The following is a 19,130-nucleotide window of genomic DNA, read 5'->3' as shown; positions in this document are numbered from 1 at the left end:
AGAGGTTTCAAGGGTGGTTTCCATTCTTGTCCATTACCTGAGGTACCACTTTAGTCCCAACCAGCCCAGAGGAGAAATGGAAGAGGGATCATCCAGTCAACAGACTGGTGGTCTGGCTCAGCTAATCCCTCCCCAGCCCAGTAGAAGCTTCATGTTAAACACAGAATTGCTTCAGTTCTTCACTGGATCATCTTGACTCACTGACAACTGAATAATTCATAACAACCAGGAGCAAAGTCTCAGAATCTCTGAGATCAGAAGGGTGCTCTGTAGATCATCCAGCACAAACGTCCTGCTCAGAGCAGGGTCACAGAGGGCAGGCGGCTCAGGATCATGTCCAGTCAGGTTGTGAGTGCCTCTCCAAGGGTAGAAATACTACTACTGCTCTGGACAGCCTGTTCCCATGTCTGACCACCCTCTCAGTGAGGTTTTCCTTATATTTAAATAAAATTTTCTGCATTTCAGTTTGTGTCCTTTGACAGGATCCTCCTCTGAGCCTTCCCTTTTCCAGACCAAACAACTCCAGCGGTCTCAGCCTCTCCTCACACACTAAATACTCCCACCCCTCAATCTTGACCCTGCCTTTAACTCATTCCTCTATGTCCACATCTCTTGTACACTGGGAAGCCAGCACTGGACACAGCACCTCAGATTTGGCTCACCAGTGCTGAATGGAGGGGAAGGATCACCCTCTCCCCTGCTAGCACTGCTCTGCCTAAAGCAGCCCAGGCTGTCAGGTGCCCGCTCTGCAATGAGGGCACATGGCTGGCTCTTGGACAGCCTGGTGTCCATCAGGGCCCCCAAGTCCGTCCTGTGCACAGCTGCTGCAGCTGGGAAGCACCCAGCCTGTACCAGTACCTGGGGATGTTCCTCCCCAAGGACAGGACTTCATACTTCCCCTTGTTGAAGTGCATCAGGCTCTTGTTGGCCCATTTCTCCAGCCTGTCCAGATCCCTCTGGATGACAGCACAACCCTCTAACGTATCAGCCACTCCTCCCAGTTTTGGGTTGCTTTCAGCAGAAGGATACTGACTAATGTTAAAGTTCTTACATAAAAAGAGAGAATATTATTTTCTCACAGTTTTCACCAAATATATGATCTTGTATGATCCCACAAAGCTGTACCTGAAGCTTGGAAATGTGTTTGAAAAAACTTCACATGTGCATGACCAGCTCATAGCTTAAAGACCTCAGATCCAACAGCCAATCTCCTGCATCCATGCTGGAAAAGGGAGAGTCCTACAGAGAGACAATGAGAAGCATCCTATCCAGTCATTCCTTCCTTCTTTTATTTCACTGGTTAATTAAAATTACATAATTAAAAACTAGCAGCTGCAACTCAGAGAGGCCAACGTCCTCTATGGATGACTCATCCTCTTGTGGGGGTTTTCTTGGGATGTGTTTCTGAGGAAATGAAAACACACTGGTGTCTTTCCCTCTGCTTTGTTACAGAACACACATTGTTTTCCTGCTTAGATGCTGGTATGCATCTCTGTGCATCCTCTCTGTGTCAGGCTACAGGGGCTGCCTGATTTTTGGGATCACATGCACGGTGGGAGTCCAAAGGAACTCAAAGGGGTGTCATATCACACCTGCCTCTGTCACTGGCATGGCAGAACTGAGAAGGATGAAAATACCCATGAGACAGAGAGAGACTGAAATGAATGAGGCAGAGAAATGAATGAAAGCACTGCCCTGGACAAAAAGAGGCCACATGGTGCCATGGTCAAGGAATGACAGCCAAGTGACAGCTGAGTTTTAGTGGAGGACCACTGGGCACACCCAACACTGGGCTTTGTGAGACCGTGAGAAACTGAAATAAGGAAGTCAAGGTGTCCCAATTCTTCCCCTTTTTTCTCTAGATGCTGGGATTTCAGAGCTTTTCCCTGTTGGAAGGAGCTGTCTGCCCTGGAGGTTCTCCTGCACTCTGGCACAGCTTTTGATGTGCATCAGGCTGAGTCCTGGTGTCTCAGAGCTGACTCAGGCTTGGCCCACTGAGCTTTGCATGCCGGCCATGAAAGGAGCTGATCCCCCACTGCTGGCAGATGCTGAGCTTTTCTGATGTTCCATATTTTTAAGTGCTTTTGGGACTTCTGCTCTAAAATGCTTCCCTTTAATTTCCATTTAATTTCCTTAAAATTGTCACTGGAGCTGGTGATATCTCTGACGTGTGTCAAAAGCATCCTTTTCTCTGCTGCCTCTTTCTCCCCCACTATGCAGTACATATAAAGATTTAAAAAAAGATTTTCGGCTCAGCACTTCACTACCTCCTCCACACTTTCTTGAGCATTCAGCCTCTTTTATTTTTTTAATTTAAAAACCCTAACATAGTGCACCCAGTTGAACACATAATTGTTTCAAGTAGAGTCTCCCCAGAGAATTATATAATCTCAACCTGTCTCCTTTAGGCAGCGTATAATCATGCAATCTACTGGCTCTTTGTTTCTCTTCTTTCTTCTTCCTCTCTCTCTTTCTTTTTTTACCTCCCCAATACTTGTAATAAGCTTTCCACCTTGTCTAGACATTTCTGGCACACGCTGCATTTACCTCAGCTTCAGCTGCTGCAGCAGGGAGATGCAGTGGTTCCCCTCCTTCCACAGCTACACCCTGGATCTCAACACCCCCCACCTGACAAGTCCTTATTCCAGCTGCTCCTCTGCCAGTGCTGTTTCTACCCCTTGTAGAAAGTTGTGTATTTCCAGCTGCGTATTTCATCTTGTGGAGGGATTTTTTTTTTTTTATGTTGCAACTGTTACCTGATTAGGGTGAAGGTTCCCTTTTAATGGGAAAATACTGGCAGTTACCAAAACTGGCCAGGTTTGATGAAGGATACTCTTACTGGTAGTTTGAAATACTGCTGCAGCTCTCAGTGGGAATTCTGGGGGAACCTCTGGTCAGCTGCAGTTGCCATGGTGCTGCACTGCTTCACACCTTCAAACTTCCCATTATGAGTCCTGGGCAGCAGGCTAGCACTGGAAAAGCTCCATTTTCCATAGGCAAAAGGCCCTGTCTCCCCAGCCCCAGTTTGAGTAAGTCCAGGCCTTCAGCTCATGCTAAGACAGAAATAAAGTTTTCTTGGAGTTTGGCAGGAAGCTCCTCCCCAGTGCACTGCTTCCACAGGGGCACAGAGAGCAGAAACCAAAATTATTTGCAATCGTGTATTTGAAATGTGTAAACAAAATTACCCTGGAGTGAGTTCACGTCCCTTCAGATCTTGCTTTTGCCAACAATCTAGCAAATATGTTCCCTGGCAAGAATGTTTGCTGAGACAATGGATCACATTTTTCAGCCCTTTGTTCAAAGTAACATTGAAATATGTAGTGGTGAGTATTTACCTCTCCAACCTGATCATCAGAGCTACCCTCATCCACTTGGAGATTAGGAACATACCACATACCTGATGTGTCCAAACATCGAAACTTTGAATCCAAGCAACAGGTTTGAAGATTGTGTTTGCACACCCTGAAAAGTCCCAAGTGCCTGCACCAACAATCACCTTACAGAGCAACTGCAAAGCCCCGGGGCACTCCAGGTAGGTGAAGGAAGAAGGAAATAGCTTGAAACTGATAGAGTTCCATCCAGGTTCCCTCACAGGTAATATGTGCCACAACTACACAGGCACTTGTCGTATTTTTGAACTTTCTCGGGCCAGCTGACCTAAGAGTTCCTACATTTCCTCCCAACCTGCTTCTTCCTGGCTTTCCAGGCTCTTGTTCCACCAGAAGCAAATTATCACCACTAACACTGAGACACATTTAAAGCATCACATCCAGTTCCTTCCTGACTTTCTCACATTACCCCGGTCTGACTGGTGTTGATGTTACTCTCTCCAAGATTTGGGAAGGGATTGACTGTATTTTGAGGACTCTCATATTCCCAAGCACATAAACAAGATCCATGGGCACCTTACAGCTTAACTTCATTCTGGTCCCTGAATGGAAATGAGCCTGTATTTGAGTACCTACCTGGGGTGCTGACCAGGCTGCCCTTGCTGCCAAAAACAAAAAGTCCCAATCCCAAGCACTTTCCTGTACCCAGCACCAGAGCCCTGGCTGACAAAGGTAGACCCACTCACACTTTCCACCCACACAGATCCTCAGCTCCACCTCACAGCTCTGCCTGATCCCATGAAAAGCAGGGAGGTTCTCTTTTCTGGTCCAATCTGTGGAACAGGGCTACCACATCCCAAAGCCATTGGGTGAGACAGATCTACCGTGCGAAGTTCTGGGCCCCACAATTTAAGAAGAATTGTGCAGATCCTTGAATGTGTCCAGAGGAGGGCAACAGAGCTGGTGAAAGGGCTGAAGGAATTGCCTGTGCAGAGCAGCTCAGGACTCTGGGTTTGCCCAATTTGGAGAAAAAGAGGATGGGGGGTGACCTCATTGCTCCCTGCAGCTTCCAGAGGAAAGTGCTGATCTCCCTGGTATTCAGTGCTAGGACACGTAGGAATGGTTCAAAGCTGCATCAGGGGAGGTTTAGACTGGGCATTGGGCAGCATTTCTTTACTGAGTCAAACACTGAAACATGATTCCCAGTGGACAGTTCCCCAGGACTGTCAGTGTTTAAGAGGCATTTGGACAATGCATGTAACACACTTTAACTTTTGGTCAGCCCTGGATCAGTCAGGCCGTTGGACTGCACAATCACTGCAGGTCCCTTCCAAATGAAATAGTCTATTCTATTCTACCATGTGTTTCCTAATTTAGCTAGCCACTGACACTTTCAACCCACACCCAAATTTGCATGGCAGCCTCTGCAATATTAGTAACAATCCCAAGTATCCCAAATGCATATGCAAGAAATCTAAAAGCAATGGTTAGTTTCTTTTTCAAACATATATTTTCTTTTTCTATTTCTCTTTGAATTTCAGAACATTCAAGGACTGCATTTACCAGACTGTTTCAGGAACTGCCATGTGCTGCTGAAAAGAGATATTTCCTTGATCCAAGACCTTGGTTTTCAATGAAACTCAGTGTGATGTTGCAACAGACTGCTGTAACACTGATACATATCTCATTTGCAGCACTTGTACAGAAATGAATCATTCCTAGATAATGATTTGTGGGATTCTGAAGTAGCTGTGAGAGAACAGCAGGCTGCACTTCTACATCTGTCACGCCACTTCCAGGTGACACCAGCAATGTGCTCTGCTCCACAAGGTGCAGAGCTGAGTACACCAGACAGCCCCAGGAGCCAGGAGAGCTGCCCTCTTGGCTTTCCCATTGATTCATTCACCAATTCCCAGAAAGTCACCGGAAATGATTCATTTTATCCCTCACAGAATGGACTGTGAGGGTCACTCCTCGAGGGGAGCAGCAGTTCTCTGTGACCTGTGGCTGGGACTCACAACAAATACCATCCCATTATTCCTTGTTAGCTGTGTTGTTCTCATGGCAGGACCACAACACGGACAACAGCGAAGCAAACTTCTCCAATTCCATACGAGGGTGGTAAAGGGAAACTAACTAAAGCCCTTATCCCCATTTAGATACCATAGCAAAGTCACAGAGCAGCAAAACAATATGAATTCCTGGTGCTGATCTTTCTTTTGGTAAACATCAGCTGGAATTTATGTTTAAGGCTGGAGGATCTCCATTTGCTCCATACTTTGGTAAAATATCTGTGAGGGAACTTTCACTGGATCCCTCCCCTCTCATCCCAGGTAGAAAGCCAGGCTTGTACCTCAGTTAATCCCCAGTGTTACAGCTGCATCCTTCCATGGGGCTCAGCAGGCGCTGCTCTGCGATGAACAGAACAGAGAGTGTGAACTCGGCCATAGCAGGACTCAGAAACTCTGGAGACTTGAAGCAAGATGTGGATGAGACAATCAAGGGAAGCACCAGTCTGTGTGAGGAGAGGATCAAACCCCACATGGTTTAACATGACCTGCTGTGCTATCCATGACGATCATTTGCTGCTACCAGTCCACCTGCAATGGCCAGGGCCATGATGTCTGGCAGCAATGCCATAGGCCACTACTGTGTCTTAGGAAATGGTTTCATTTCCTAACATTGCTCTGTGTGAACGTTTCTTCTCCATTGGCAGCACCAACCCACCAGAACATTAATGAGAAACTAACAAAGAGAGCCAGCCTAATGCAAAACAGTAATGAAGATTAATCTCTCCCCAGAGTGGAAGCTGACAGAGACCTAGTGCACTGCAATGGCATTTGGAGGGTCAAAAGTGGGTCAATGAAAGCTAATTAATAGCAATTCTCTCTCTTATTCTTAATTACAGAGTGGTGTGTAGGGATTTCAAATAAGCTGCTTGTTCCATTCTAGACACTGAATTCCCAAACTGGGAACCACAAACCATGCAGGAATTTGATGGCATATCTGGGCATAGGTCTCTCAGCTGGGAAACAAGCAGAGCCAGGAGACTGGGCAGGCTGGGCTTCATCCCCTGATAGCAACCAGAAGTCTTCATTTTGGAAGATGCATTGGATGACTTTGTGTAACACAGCATAGGACCTCAGTAGGGTCCTGCCTACTTCCTAGGGCAACAAGTGGTTCCTGAGCAGGAATTTCAGGTCAGGCTGTGGTTTCTCCTCAACAATAAGCTCCTGCCACCCTCCAGCAGCCTTTGGAGCCAGTAATCCTTCAGTACGATTCCCTAATGCACAGCCTATCACCAAGGGAGGTTAGATTTGTACGTGGCTTCCAGGCATGGCCTTCACAAGTCTGTCAGAGGGTCTCATCAAGGGCTGTCACCTACAGAGACATTATTATTGGACTGAAAAGCTCCTGAACAAACATAGTAGCAGCACAGGAAGACCTTGCAACTCTGGGGAGCCTTGCCATTTGGGAATTTGACTGAGTTCCCAAGCCTGTTTCTCACTTCTACTGTGACCTTACCTCACTTCAACTCCCTCACCTTGATTCCTGGCCCACCAGAACTGTATGAAAACACTTTGGTTGCAGACAGTGCAGCATCCCAGGTAATTCTCCTGCCTCTGCTGCTTGTGTGTCTGCGCTGCCTCGTGCAACAGCCTTTGCCAGGCCTTCAAGACATGACCACCACACCCACGTGAGGAAGATGCTTCCATTCCTCCTTTGCTTGCCCTGGGCGAACCCACATAAGAGGGAAAAATAGCCAACAATTCCCCAGGACCATTCTGTGCTGAGAGGTTGAACTGGAGAAGAAAACACCAAGCTTGGCTGCTCTAGATGAGCCATAAAGCGGCACTTAGGATTCCTGTCTTGCCTGGCTAGGGCCCAAGTGGAAGCAAATCCTCTGCAGGCAGAGCTGTCCTGCCAGCTCCGTGATCTCACAGAGGGAAAACACGTTGAGGCTAAAGAAAAATCAATGACTTTGCACATGTCTTTGCAAGGCTGCATTCAGAGAGGTGACTGGCACTGAAATTGCCCTACTTACCACCAAAAGCAGTGACAGTGCCACCACCACAGCAGGGGACAGACAGAGTCCAGGCCTTGTTTCAGCCCTTGTGTTCTAATTGGAGCAGGCTGTGCTGCCAGCAAGAAAACAGGATCCTTTACAAGATCAGAGCTACATCCCCCACTATGCTTTCAAAGGTATGACAGCTGCATTTAACTCTTGTCTTGCTGACATCCACAGCACCAGTCCATGCACACTGCCCATGGGAACACAGAAGTGAAGGGGGAGGAAATCAATAGACTGCAGAGATTCCCAGTTGTCAAAAATAGGTTAGAAACTGTTATACTGTTAATAGTAGTATTGTTAAATAGTTAATAATTGTTATGTTAATAATGCATGTACTGTTAAAAGGTTTGGTTATTATATTATAAAAGGGGTACTGTGTTACACCTAAATAAAGTGCATCCCCCCCCCAAGCAACGAGCCAGCCTGGACGAAACCCTTAAGAACCAATCAGCGCCTTAACCTTCATGCAAATGAAGGATCCAAACAGAGACCAATCCAAAGGGACAAAAAACAGTATAAAAAGGGAGCATCCAGGTCAGTGAGGCGTGCTGCTCGACCTTGAACATTGGGAACATCCCTGCTCTGAAGAAGAAGATCCAGCGCCAGCTCTGCAGCACCCACACTCGTCGCTGTCTGGGAGCCCTCCTGCTCTGCTTCCCCGGCCCATCGGCGTGCGCTCTACCCACGGACCCCTATGCTTTAGGCCACATAATAAAAGCTGAAATCACTTTAGAACCGGGAGTGTGTTCCTTTTTTTCACACAGTGGTCCTACACTCAGGGACACCACAGCACCTCTGCTGGAACATCAGCGTCTGGGTGAGCATCTCACCTTTGAGAAACGTGCAGCTTTACTGCTGGGTAAACAAGAGTCACCTCACACATCAGCACAGCAAACAGAAACCATCCTGAGCCTATCTGACCTCTCACATGGTGAGCATCTTAAGTCCTGCTCCAGCATGAGCAGAGGACTGAAGTGGGCATTATCGGGGGCTGGTTCAGGCTATAGGTCTGTGTCTAGAGGCAATCTGTGCCTCTTGCTAGAAATGTGCTGCCCCAGCAGTCAGGGGACACACTGCTCTCTTAAATTTAAATATTTAATTAAAGTTACTTAGGTATTCTGCTAAACTGAGTATTTAAAGGAAGTACATACCCACCTCCCACTGATAGCAGAAGGACTTAGGCACCTAATTCTGATGGGCTCCTTTGAAAACCCTGGGCTTCAATGCTCAAAGGTCTGCTCTGAATAGATAGATCATTGCCCATATCATGTTTGTGCTCATAAATGATTGGCAGTAGAGCTACCTTACACTGATTCACCTTCTTCTGACTCACAGTCATTTATTTGCACTATTTCCAGCACTAGGTATTGAGACAATGATACATGTTTTCCATACGTTCACAAGAGAATTCATACACACCACGAATGCATAACTTCATGTCCAGCCATGCCAGGCTCCCCTAACTTCTCCGCCAAATAAAACCAAACAGATTTGTTCTGAGCTGTAGGCATACTGAACCAAGTCTAAGGAAACATTATTCCAGAGAAAACCTTTTTCCCCATTTTAAGGCAAATTCCAGCAATGTGAAGGCTGTCAGGCTCAAAGACAAAGCATTTCCTCTTTACTACAGAACCAGTCTCTCCTGGCTGGTCTTGGCTTGTGCCTCCACACTGTGAAGGAGGGAATGCTGAGAGGGCTGAAAAAGCCCTCCTGGCTCTATGGTGCTTTTCTAGTTTTGGGTTTACAACTGCCCAGCAGCTGGTGCCAGCCATGACACAGCTGTGCCCCAGCACAGACCATCAAACCCAGCAAGGTCCACATGAGCCCTGTCCAGCTGTGACATGACGCTCTGAGCCCTTCAGTTCCTTCTGGTGCTGTCCAAACTTCAGCCTGGTGACCTAAGCCCCCAGAGCCCAGGAGGGGTCACTTTCCTCTAATTCTTTGCTGCTTCTGCAGGGATGTCCAGCCAAATAAAAACCAGCAGAGGATTGGTTTCAGCTTCTAAATCCAATTGCCAACTTAGGTGTATTTCTAGACTTGTGTTAGGCAGTGGAGGGACCCCAAGGCCCCTGGAATTGCAGGATAGTGGCATATAGCAGCCAAGGTACTGGGACAGTAGCAAACTTGGCTACATTTACACTAAAGCATTTATCTCAGGATACATCACACCGTGTCTGACCACTTCCTGAGATGAACCAATGGAGATAAAATTGCCAATGTCCTTGGATTTAGCTGAGTGCAGAGTTAGGGAAACTCCTCCCAGAGCCTGACTCTGATTCACTCTTCAAACTCTGAATCACTTGGTTTTAGCTCAGCCACCAACTCCAGCTAAGAGCAAAATGACCATGTGTAGTTCCCCCAGGGAAACACTTGCCAGCTGCCTTCCCACAAGAGAGGAACTGAGATTGCTCCAGCTGTGCCGGCTCTGCAGGCACTGTGTGGGAAGCAGTGGGTGGCAGGGGCAAAGAACAGACAGCCCCAGGACAGGATGGCTTTTTGGGGTTTAATTTGGTTTTTTACAGGCTAAAGGGAGACCCTTAGACTCAGTGAAATTCAAGGGGATGTGAGCTCTGCATTGTTAACCCTTAGAGCAGCCAGTTTAACTGGGAAAGGAAGGAGGGTTTGGTGTTAAGCAGATCACTCTTCCTTGAGCAATGGCAGCGGAAAGCTGGGCAGGGGTAAGTCCCATACTAGTCCAAGCCAGGATCAGATCAGGACCGTAAAGTGGTTCAGCTCAAGACAAGCTCTGTCAAAGCTGTTCCACGAGTGCTTCATCTACAGCTCCTGCTGTCTCACCTTTTCATCAGTCCTTACAAGCAATTGGATGGTCACAGCTGGGAGCTGAAGAGAAGCTGCTTAAAAATCTCCAAGCCCCAGCTTTGGGTGCGCTGAAGACAAGCCATGCCTGGGTGGAATGATTCACTGAAGCCATAAATGTCTTTTCAGCAGCACACGCAGGCAGTGTGGTCTGCTTGCTGCTGTCGTGTTGTAGGAGTATGGGAGCATCTCACAGCTTCCTGGCTGGCTTCCAGCTAGAGCCCTATAATCTATTCTAACATCACAGATTCACTTTGGAGATTTTCACTAGCTGAGCTCTGCTAGAGGAATGCAATGTGGCCACCAACCTGACAGGAAGATCAAGTCAACCCTGTTTATTGAGGGTTGGTCTGGACGACCCCCACTAAGGATCTTGTGGATTTCACCTATGGAGCTGAAACAAGTCTGCTTTGCCTTTAAAAAGGGGGCAGTGCTAAACAGACTAATGTTATGATCCACTTGCATGCCAGAGACTCAGCTCCTTTAAAAATTAGGACCATTAGAAAAGACTCTGCAAAATAGCTTTTTGTCACGTTAAAAACTGAACACTAAGCCAGGCTCAAAGAACATAAGGGGAAATCATGCCATGCCTGTCCCAGCTCTTCTGTCAGGTAACCAGGGAGACTGCACTGCTGAGCAGGGACGGTGATGGTGTGAGGATGGGATGGAAACAGTGCCTTTAGCAGCTCTCAGAAATGTGGTCAGCACTGCAGCTCCTTGGAGAGGCTCAGCAGAGAGGCCAAGGCTTGAAGCTCTGTGGCAGAGTCGGTGCTGACCTCTCCATGGACTCCTCTCAGCTGTCAGGCCCTGATCAAAGCAGGTGACAGCAATGAAAGGAGGACAGAGGTGGGCCCATGATTCCTGACCAAGCTCTGACTTTATTGCCAAGACCCAAAAACCACCTGGTTGTCTCACAGGACTGCACCATCCCTGTGCTGAGGCTGAACCCTGGCTCTCTGCTCCGCTCCATTCATCACTCTCTACCCACCAACCCTTGCTGCTCTTCTGCTAAAAAAATCCGTGACCTGAGAAAGTTTGTGCCCCTGCTACATCCCACAGAGGGACAGCCCATGGCCAGACACGGCTGTGTGGGGGGGGGGGGTGGCTTCCCACTGTTCTGCACCTGGTGCTGCAATAATAAACACACCCCAAACCACTGCTGAGCGCTCTGATGGGTGCATAAATCAGACCACTTCTGATCTATGGCTCAGGGTAAGGTGAGCCACAGCTCACAGGAAGCTGTTCTCAAGGTGGTTTGAAACTCTCTGCCTTCATTTACTCAGCCTTCTAGGGGTCATTACAGGAGATCTGTGAGGGGCAACAAATGCTTGTAAGATGTATAATTTAATGGAATAAATAACAATTAGTGAAATGTGAGGGTAAGTATTAAACTGATTAAAAGCTATCCAAGCTGAAGAGAATTAAAAATAAGTGAAACCCAGCTACAAGCCTAATGAACAATTGCTTCACAATTGTTCCTAAATCATCTTAAAAAAAAAAAAAAACACAACACTTTTAAAAGTACAGATTTCTTTTTTTAAAATAAAAATGTTAAGAAAAAGGAAATCGAATAGAGCCTTGTAAGGATTCATTTAACTCTACATGGAAAATAACTCTGAGCTCCTACTTCCCTCCAGTATGGATTGTAAGAAATCCCCAATCACTTTTTTGCCCATTTAAGCAGGTTCTCTCTCCCTGTGCCTCCTGGAGTCTGTGTGCTCTTCCAGCATTAAGGACAGCCAAATGCAATTTAGCCAGATTCACACCTTTCACTCCATAATCTGCGATCTCTGCGTCAGCCTTCTGTGTGGGGAAGGAGGGCCACAAAAGGTCAAATGCACCATTTGGTAACAGACTCTCCCTTTTCTGGGCTTCCTTCAGCTTTTCGTTCTCCTCACAGTGGCATCTCCCAGCCCTGAGACCCCATCTACACTGTGAGCACATGGCACCTCTTGGTCAGGACATGGCTGGAGCTCCTTGTAGGCACAAACGCCTCCGTTTAGCACAAATCCAGTTTTAAATGCAAAAAAACCCCCGAAAAACCAGCAGCCCATCAAGGTAGCAGACTGTGTGATGGATATTAGCCATGCACTTAAGCGTCCTGCTGAATCAGGGCCATGGCCTATCGATTATGACGCTACATTAATGACGTAATTTTCTCAGAAATGATGATGGAGTCTGGATCTTGGCCAAGGTTTTCCAACACATACAGCAACAACAGTCCCAACAACAGCCCGTGCATCTGCCCCAGGGCCCCTGGCCTGACAACACATCTTTACATGCCCTGTGGGTCCAGCACGGTGGGTCTGTAGGGTTGGCAGCACCTTGTTTTGCTAGGGGCAGATCTGAGCAGGGGAAATTTGTGTTGATTGCAGGTGGACTGTGCGGAGGTTTATAGCTGGGCCTGTTGTGGGTTAACCTAGCAGGCAGCTGAGCACCACACAGCTGCTCACTCACTCCCCCCACAGTGGGATGGGGGAAAGAATTAGGGGAAAAAAAAGCCATTCCCCCGTTGTTGTCACTACATGCTCTTGTAAATATTGCCTCTCCATCTTTCTTATTATCAAGATTATTCTCCTTCTAATTCCAAAGCACAACACCATACAAGCTACTAGGAAGAAAATGAGCTCTCCCCCAGCTGAAACCAGGACACAAACCACTAAATATGACCTAATTAATAAAAATTAATTAGCTGGCATTAATCAAGTAAAATCCGTTAGCAATCACTCTAAGAGCTGTACAGAAAGGTTACAAAGGAAAGTCTATTCAAGATCCAAACTACAGCTCTGGCCCCATCCCCACTGCCTATATTTAATAACACCAATGCCTTAACATTCCAGGCCAGTTCCCTGCACGGAGTGAATCTCCAGACTGTAGAGTTTGGTGCCCGCCAAGCACCAGGCATGGCTCTGCCCTCACTTTTCCAGGCAGATCTGTGGACAGAAGGAGCAGCCATCACTCAGAGGATGCCGTTTTTCACCACAGTTCCCAGCTGCAAAGGGCTGATCCAAACTAGAGGCATGGCCAGCTTGCTGTGTGGTCCCTATCCTTGCATCTCTTTGGCCAGCCCCAGGAATGTACAGAGCCAGGACATACAAATCTCATCTCCTTCATCCTGAGCACCATCATACACCGCTAACAGGGTTTGTGGCCTTTTCATGTTCCCGCAGCAGTGCTGCAAGGTGCAAGCCTGTAGTTACAGCACCTCATCCTGACCTGGTCCTGGGAAGCTGCACTCTGTGCGTTGGTGAACCTGTCCTGAAGCACCTGAGTCACACGCTGCTGCATCTACTCAAAGTACAGAGGATTTTCCCTCTCCTCCCTCTTGCATCTTCACCCCAAATTTTAAAGCCACACAGCCTTCTGTCACTCACCCACCCACACGAGCGCGTTGCCGGGGTGGGGTTTCATTTGCAACGACTGCAATCTCGCCCACTTTCCCCAGGAGCAGTATGGATTTCCCCAGGAATTAACGCCATAGATCCAGGCACCTGGATAGACACAGCAGGGTGCCAATCGTGCCCTTGTCGGAAGCACCCGGCTTCCCTATTCACATCCTGCTGCCCTGAATTAAAGCTGGTTCACGCCCAGCTGCATTCGCAGGGCAGCTCTCAAGTTAATGATGCAGGAGAGCAGTCGGGTGTGACTTCGAAGGAGGGGAGAATGTGCTTCCAGCTTTTCCATAACAGTTAATCATTAACACCTTTCATGGTCACAGAAGGTGCTGGCCTCCTTACAAGCTCCCCTTATCAGCCATAATTATTTCCTGATCGGCTCTCGCCTGACTACCTGGCAGACTTATGCACAACACCCCTGAATCACCTGACTGCATTGATTGCCCTATATTCCAAGCCAAATGGGTCTCTGCTGTGTCAGCTGCAATATTTACAGCACTACAGTTATTTCTCCCTTCCCATGCCCAAACATTAAAGTTGTTCTGCCCCCCACCCTGCCCTTTACACCATCCCTATTTCTGTGACAAAGCAAAACCGAGCAGTCATCTAAACACCTCAGCACTCCTTTCTCCTCTTCTTCCCCAAAAGCAACAGCTCCTCTTGCATACAGCCCAGGGGGATACTGCTGCTATCTCCCTAAGTCCACTTTAAGTTTTCAACCATTTTAATTCCATGGATATTGCCTCAATACCTGAAAGAATACATTTGTATTTAAACTTCTGTCTTTTTTAAAATTTTCTGACAAAGTAGCTCACCTCCATAGAGGAGAGACGTGTAAATCCAAGGGATAGATGTGAATGTGTCACCCACATGGTGTGTTATCTGCCTCGGGAGGAGGGTTCAGAGTCACTAAATTAACTCTGCTACTGAATAAAAATGGATAGAGTACCCTGACCAGCAAGGTTGGTCTGAACAAATGCAGCCCTATACGAGTGGAATAGTGGAAATTGCCAGGAGTGGGAAGATGGCTTGTATTTAAACAAAGAAACTTAATTAAATAAAAGCATAATAAAAGAATAAATAATAAAATTAAATAATAAAATAATATATAAAATAATAATAAAATAAATAATAAAAGCAATAATAAAAGAAACTTACTTAAATAAAAGCAAAAACTGGAAATGGAGCTCTTACTGCAGCTCTGATGAACAAACTTACTCTCAGTGAAGAAGCAGCTGTGTAGTCTATAGGTAGCACATGCCCATGTAACACACATGCTGCCCAAGAGTTTCATATCAAAACACATACCAAAGGGAACAGAGGTCTCCAGGCAAAAAGGGGAAGAGTGGACCAATGAGAACATGGTAATTCATGATCAAAGTCGTTTTCTCAGTGAGACAGTACCATCAAAATGGAATAAAAATGCAGGAAATGGGGATTTCATCTTCACTGCCTACGTTTAGGAAAAAACCTTTTTAGGGAAATTCAAAACCACAAAAGGAGCAGGGGATGTACGCAGAATAATCCCAGGGCCAGATTACATCGCTGGTACAGCCCCAGTGCCTGATACATGGCTGTTCCACACCCAGGTGTCAACGAGGCCGCTCTGAAACACTTGCAATCTACGGCTCAAACCAATGCTCCCTCTTCCTTCCTAGCACAGCAGCCATGTAAACCAGCCAGGAGCTCAGGGAGTTCTCAAATATGACCAAGAATTTGGGAATTCTTTGGTCGGCTTGTCTTGATTGCTGGAGTCAGGCAACTTCCAAGGCTGACCAAGCAGATGTGCTGCATGCTCCAAGAGCTTAAACAATACACTGGCAAAGTATAAAATCAGAACTGTTCTAAGCTTACCTGCGCTTGCAGTTCTCCACTCTGTGAGCACACGGTGCTTCCTGCGGCTCACAGTCATCCATTATTTTGCTTGGGGTTGCTGCTGGTAGTGCTTTAGAAGTTCCAGCTTGGGGCTCAGGAATGGTCACAAACACATGTAGGATCTCAAAGGATCACTGAAAGACCGAAGCAAAGGAAGGTAAAGCCTGCCTTTTTCAAAGCCACCATGAGAAAATGATCCTGTGGTTCACCTAAGTCATGACTTGAGGGAGGGGAATGTCTCACAGCCTCTCTTAGCAAGGATAGACAAGGTATAGAGAAGAACAGACTGACCAGTGATTGTGCATCCTGCACAGCTCCTTTCTCCATGTGGGAGGATGCCTCAGCTCAGACAAGAGGTGGCACAGGGAGGAGACCCAGGTCTGTAGAGATAAAAAGGGAAGAAAGGTGATTAAAGCAAAAGTGTTCAGTATTTCTCAGAAATACCCACCTCCCCACCCCCACAAAAAAACCAAAAACAACAACAACAACAACAACAACAAAAACCCCACGAACCAAACCACCAGACCAAAACCCAAATCTAAAGCCACTGCAATTACAGGATGCACCAACAAACATCAGGATGCTGATGCCAACAGATGTGACCATGGGCCTGATGTTTTGCCAGAGGATGGATCATACTACAAACAGTTTCTCTCTTACACTCCTAAACACGCTACTGGTTCCAGCCAGGGAGCAGATAAGGGTTAAGGTGAGTCTCTGGCCAGAGCCAGTACAGATGTTCCAGTGATCATGGTCTCGCTGCTGGCTCACAAGCTGAGAGCTGATCTTGGAAAACAATCTACATTTCACCACAAGCAACACTCAGACATACAACTCCTGGAAACCGCTCATTTGATTCCTTGCAACCTTTTATTTCAGGCTTTCTTTCTGTTGCTTTCTTTTGGCTTTTTTTTTTCAGCATTAAAAATACACCTGATTTTAACTTCCTGTGAAATACACCACAATAAGCAGCTCTGCAAGTATATGTCAGCTGTCTGTCCACAAATAATCCCAAAGTCCCCCTTTACTGCTGCCTGTCCGTGTGCCCTGACCTTTAACTAAAGAGGTCTCTTCTAGAGCGAGCCTGGAGCTCATTCCCCACAGTGCACTCAGTCTCGGCCTCTCTGCCAAGACAGCCAACACCAGTAGCTATTATGGAAGTCACTCGCTGTGACCTGATGTCCCATCCATGGGGCACACAAGTCAAACCACTCCTGCAAGACCCACCGGAGCAGGGGAGCCACCAGGGAGCAGCACGGGGCTCGCTTTCCACTTCTGGCTCTTTCATATACGGACACCACAGCTTGACCTGACCACTGAACTACCTAACGCGACAAGCCCTCTGTAATCAGCAACCGTGGAGATTAATAGCACCATTCTTTCCATTTTCACGGCAGTTTGAGAGACTTTAATCAAATCTGATGAGGGACAATGTAGCCAGCGATGAATTTATGCATGAAGCACGTTACCTGCACTGCAGTTATGCCTTGTGCCAATGCTCCTACGAGTCTGCTACCAGAGAAGCTTAAACAACTTCTAAGGATACCTTGGCACTACCAGACCATGCAGGGCAAGTTATGGCTGTGTATTCTGAGTTGCTCTGTTCTTTTACTGCAGTTCACCTCCCTGCTTAATTGGCATAGATGGTGTTGGACCTTCTCCTGTAAAAGGTCTAAAAAGGATGCTACTTCCGTGGTTTTCAGAGGATTTCTGTGGAAAGTTCTACCTCAAGACAGAGTTAGGACCCTGACCTTTAGCAAATACCTGTATCTTCTTGTTCAGAGCTTACTGAGCTGTTTGGGACACATTCCCAGTGTTGCAGTTCCTGGTTCACTGCAGGCGTAGGTGGGAGTTTGCTGGCTTTTCCCAGCCTGGAGCTTGTGCCCGCCAGCCCCGGGGCATGCAAGGCCCTTCACCCCCATCAAGCTTCATCTTGCCTATCCACTGCTCAGCCTTGTTTAACCACAGTGAGGGCAGCAGACAGTTGTTTGCTGCCTTCTGAGAAACATTTCACAGACCTGGAAAAGGTTTGTCACTCTATTTTTCTGAAGGAGGTTTTGGCTCTCAGGTAAGTTTTCTTTCCTAAAATCTAAGTCACATATACAACCCCCACAAGAAATCCCACAGTAGGGATGTATGAAAAATTGGATTTTGGTTAGCAAAACCTGTTCTCACACACACTCCTACCACCAAAAGTCCTGAGATGTCCTGATGGAAATAGCTGGGTTTGGAACACACTCTCCTACCAGAAAGCCCCAGCTTCCAATCACCAAAAAAAAAAAAAAAAAAAAAAGGCTTCTGAGTTGCTTTATGTTCTGAACCAAGCCAAGAGACAGGGCTGGTGACTGAATCACAGCAGAGTGCAGCTCACAGACCAATGCAAATCTCTGCCCTCTGCTCACACGGATGCCCCAAAGACACTTGCAGGCGTTCCCTCCTCCCATCTGCCGGAGCTGCGGTTCCCGAGCTGCGCCCTGTGCTGAGCTGCCAGGGCCACTCGCTCCCCGGAGGGGATCCCCACTACCGGCACGGACAGATGCCATCAGTCACATCCATTCCCCGTGGCACAGCCAGGCTGTCAGCCCCGGTGACAGCTCTGCCGTGACGGCTCTCGCAGCCAGTGCCCGGAGCACAGCCAGCGCTGCTGAGTGCGGACGGAGGGCTGGGCCTGCCTTTGCACCTCCACAGTCACAGTGGTCACTTTCTTATGAGTAAAGAGCTTTCACTCCATCTTCGAGGCCTGTTTTTTCCATTTCCCCATGTTTGGCTGTTTCTTTTCATGTAAAAACCAACCCATCTTTACTACTAACTATATATGAGTTCACATGCAAAGCCCTGGGACTACAGCTCCCAGAGGAGAGCGCTGGAAGGCAAAAACAGGGGAACAAACTGTATTAATATGATTTCTCTTTTGCACAGGGGCTCCACCCTCTCTTTCAAGACCATGCATTCAGTTAATGAGAAACAGGGTATTCCCACCCCTCGTGCACAATCCCCTTTTTATTTCATACACAGTGAGGAATTAAGACATGAGACATTTTCAACCGCTTCCCACAAGAGCTGTCTCTGGCTTTGGTTTTGATAATCCAGCTTGACTGATCTTTCCCTGGCAGTGGCACTGGCGTCAGTAGCCAAAGTGATGGATGAGCTTTACAGCTCAAACAGCCTTCGGGATAGCTGGTTGAAGAGAAGTGCCTAAAACCAGCAATTTATGCTTTCTCACGTTCCTAAGCCACAGGATGTTCATGGAGACCTTTTTTCTTTACTGGTGGCTTGAAACAGGAGCAAAATAAAAAGGGTGAGACTCTCAAGTAGCTGTGCTGCACCCATTGCTGGAGAAGAGTGAATTATATGACTGGGAGGCAGTGGTGGCTGCCCAAATTTTACATCATCCCAAATTCCTGATGACATTGGCTCATACACTGCTTCCTAGTTTCTCTCCTTTATCTGAATTTTAACTCCAGCTCTCCTGGGCCAGGTGTGACAGGAGTGAATGGTGTTGTCTGTAGGCAGAAAATGAAGGTAGGAGACATGAGAAGAAAAATAGCTCAGCTGCCACAAAAGACAGAGCGGCATCAGTGCAGTCTCTGTGCATCCTGGAAAGATGAACACGAGTAATTTTAGGCAGTTAGAGACATCGCA

General features: G+C 47.2%; 1 long non-coding RNA gene across 1 annotated transcript in view; it reads right to left on the bottom strand.

The window, feature by feature from the left end:
* LOC116449403 overlaps positions 1–15,865 on the bottom strand; it is a 165,430-nt gene extending 149,565 nt beyond the window's left edge. The window contains exon 1 of the long non-coding RNA XR_004242367.1: positions 15,780–15,865. This is a non-coding gene — a long non-coding RNA (uncharacterized LOC116449403). The remainder of the gene's footprint in view (positions 1–15,779) is intronic.
* Positions 15,866–19,130: the final 3,265 nt, after the last annotated feature.

This window comes from Corvus moneduloides, chromosome 11, assembly GCF_009650955.1.
Source record: "Corvus moneduloides isolate bCorMon1 chromosome 11, bCorMon1.pri, whole genome shotgun sequence".
NCBI lineage: Eukaryota > Metazoa > Chordata > Aves > Passeriformes > Corvidae > Corvus > Corvus moneduloides.
The sequence above is the reverse complement of the archived record's forward strand: the minus strand, read 5'-3'. Positions and strand labels throughout refer to the sequence as shown.